At 39.3% G+C, this 3,019-nt stretch overlaps 1 long non-coding RNA gene across 1 annotated transcript; it reads left to right on the forward strand.

Annotated features, from left to right (window-relative positions):
• Positions 1-909: 909 nt before the first annotated feature.
• Positions 910-2,640, forward strand: LOC116783219. Its single transcript, XR_004355567.1, has 2 exons — positions 910-1,150; positions 2,219-2,640. It is a non-coding gene; the product is annotated as an uncharacterized LOC116783219 (long non-coding RNA).
• The last annotated feature ends 379 nt before the right edge of the window (positions 2,641-3,019 follow it).

Genomic DNA, 3,019 nt, shown 5'->3' on the forward strand with positions numbered 1-3,019 from the left:
TTGGTTGGCCTTGAAAATTTCCATCAGCTACTTGCTGGCAAGGGACTTCTTGAATGGCTGCTGAAGGTGGGAAGGGAGGGACAGGGGTGGTGGTGTGAGACTGTGGTGGAGGATTGATTTAATTCTAAAATATAGCACAGACAGCTACAAAGCTGTGATTACTTCTGGACCTACTTAATGTCCAGAGCTCTAGATGGGCCCTAATAAATAATCAAAAACAGCTTCTCCAGCAGGACTACTACAGTATCTTCCTGGGGCTGAGTATTAATCAAACACTATGAGAAAAGAAAATTCAGATTCACTCTGACATGATTTATCCACACTGTCCTCTGCTGTCCCTTACACATGCCACACCTTTGTAAACAACCTCAATCTCTTGCCTTGTGGTACCTGTCTGCTGGGACAGGGGCCCTGCCCCATCCATACATGAGAGAGGAAGATGTTCAAAGGGCTGTATTCTGGGGATATATCCCCAGCACTCCTTTGCAGGAAATTCTTAGTCTGTGTCTCAGGTGCCTGCTATTTCTTCTGTTCACCTCTCCAAGCACAATGAGAAGATTGCCTCTTTTGCTAAACCAATTCCTGCTGCCCTAGAAATAGTAAGTCAGAGTATTTCTAAATCAGGGAGATCACGTAGACAGTTACAAGTTGTCATGTCTTCTTGTTGTCCTAATTAGTTATTTATGGCTTTTATGTCTGAAAGACTTTTAGAATAATATAGTCCTTGGAGAATGAAATGTTTTTATAAAATGTTACCAGCTGAATAGTGGCACCAAAATAGAGCAATGACAGAGCATTTGTTCATCTAAGGATTCAGTGGAGGAGGGACCATGAGCACAGCGAGCTATGGCAGCCTGACAGCTTGAATTGTGACACTAGCAGAGTTTAAGTCTTCATCATCTTTATCCTTTGAGAACATAATTAGATCCACCTATTAAAATTATATCTAATAAAATCAAAGTTTTCATACTAATTATATAAAAGAATGAAGAAATAGCATATGACTAAGCAACATTGATTTCTGGCTTATTACTGAATGACTTATCTCCCCAGAAAACTGTCATTTTAACAATGCTTAAGTGCATTACTACTGATATAGAAAGGACATTACAGGGAAGAAGTGAGAAACAGAATCTGGGGAGCACAGCTGGTAAGTTCTCTCTTAAAATATTAAACTAACAGCTGATTTTTATTTTTTTTTTAATTACCAGAATGCTGTCCCTTTTCTAAAAAGAAACCCAAACCAAGACCACAGTCCTGGATCCATTCATTGGTGTTTGTCCAATTTATACAACTTTACTGTAGACTAGTTCTTGTTTTAAAAACTACATATCTCTCTCTCAAGATATGCATCTGTGCATGTATATTTGATTTTATCTAAAGTTTGTTTTTTTCTTGTTTTCGGTAAAAAGTGTCATAATTTGGATATATTTTACTGCCTCAAGGTTGTTGAAGTTTGTATTTCAAAAGTATGATAGTTCTTGTAATAATTTCCTGTTATTCCTGTAGGGAGTTGAAAATATAGTAATCTGATTTCATACTTATCTTTAAATACCCAATATGTATCTATTATGTGTTAGCTAAAATGAAGCAAATGTTCGTACGTATGTGAGTACGTGAAAAAAAGAAAGATAAACAGAAAGAAAAAACTCTAGTATGTGTTTTAGTTCCCCTTTCTTTGTCACAAAAGCAAAAATGGCAAAAATAGGAGCATTGTTGCTATGCATCTCATGGTCCTTGCTCATGTCCCCATGGTAACTAGCAGAAGTCATTTGCATTCTGCAGAAGCATCAGGGAGATAGATGCATGTGTGTAGCAGTTCAGAGGACTAGATGGTCCAAAGGACATGGTAAACATGGCCAGCTTTGAAAAGGACTCTGAAAGGTTACCTTCAGGAAGTTAATAAAAGTCCTGTTAGTATCTAAACCTCACCAAAGTAACATTTTTATTTTAAAAGTAATTTGAACCTGCAGGAGGGGGCAAAGCCCTGAAAGTTTGTGGTGGTCTAACATACAGTTCATGATACAGATCCTCAAATGTTACCAGTAAGTAAAACTCTTCTGAAAGCAGAGACTCTATTTTTTTTCAACTTCAGGTTTGGTTTTCATTTTTACTGCATTAAAAAGTTCAATGTTGTCTTTCACTACTGTATACCTGTTCTCCTCCTCTCGAAAATGTCCTTCTCTTTGTCTTATATTTTCTTTTTCCTTACTGGCAGGACTTATGATCCCACAAGGGGACCCCCACTGGATCAGTCTGTTCCTGGAGGACTGCACTCCATGGAAGGGACTCATGCTGGAGCAGCTTGTAAGGAACTGTGGCCAGCGGGAAGGACTCATGTTGGAGAAGTTGGTGCAGGACTGTCTCCTGTGGGAGGGACCCCATGCTGGAGCAGAGGAAGAGTGTGAGGAGTCCTCCCACTGAGGAGGAAGGAGCAGCAAAGACCACGTGTGATAAACTGACCTCAGACCCCATTGCCTGCCCCCCTGCGCTGCTGAGAGGAAGGAGGTAGAGAGTTCAGGAGTGAAGCTGAGTCCAGGGAGAAGAGAACAATGTGGGGAAGACGTTTTTAAGATTTCATTTTTTGTCTCATTATCCTGCTCTGATTTGATTAGTAATAAATTAAATTAATTTGCCTGAGTCAAGTCTCTTTTTCCCATGTTGGTAACTGGTAAGTGATCTCTCCCTGCCCTTATCTTGACCCACAAGTCTTTCAGTGTATTTTCTCTCCCATGTCCAGCTGAGGAGGGAAGTGACAGAGCAGCTTTGTGGGCACCTGGCATCCAGTCAAGGTCAACCCACTACAATATGCAATGACATCTCTTAGCAGTCCCACTTGGAAAAAAATTCAGATGAAACTTAAGGAAAATTAAAAAAAGCAAGTAACAAAAAAGTACTAAGATGAAAATAACAACTCTACATGTTGAGGAATTCTGACCTATATTTCACATGTTTTGTATGCCGTAGCTTAGATGAATACTGAGACAAGACTGAATGTTTTATATTTCTTCTACTTTTT

This window comes from Chiroxiphia lanceolata, chromosome 2, assembly GCF_009829145.1.
Source record: "Chiroxiphia lanceolata isolate bChiLan1 chromosome 2, bChiLan1.pri, whole genome shotgun sequence".
Taxonomy (NCBI): Eukaryota; Metazoa; Chordata; class Aves; order Passeriformes; family Pipridae; genus Chiroxiphia; species Chiroxiphia lanceolata.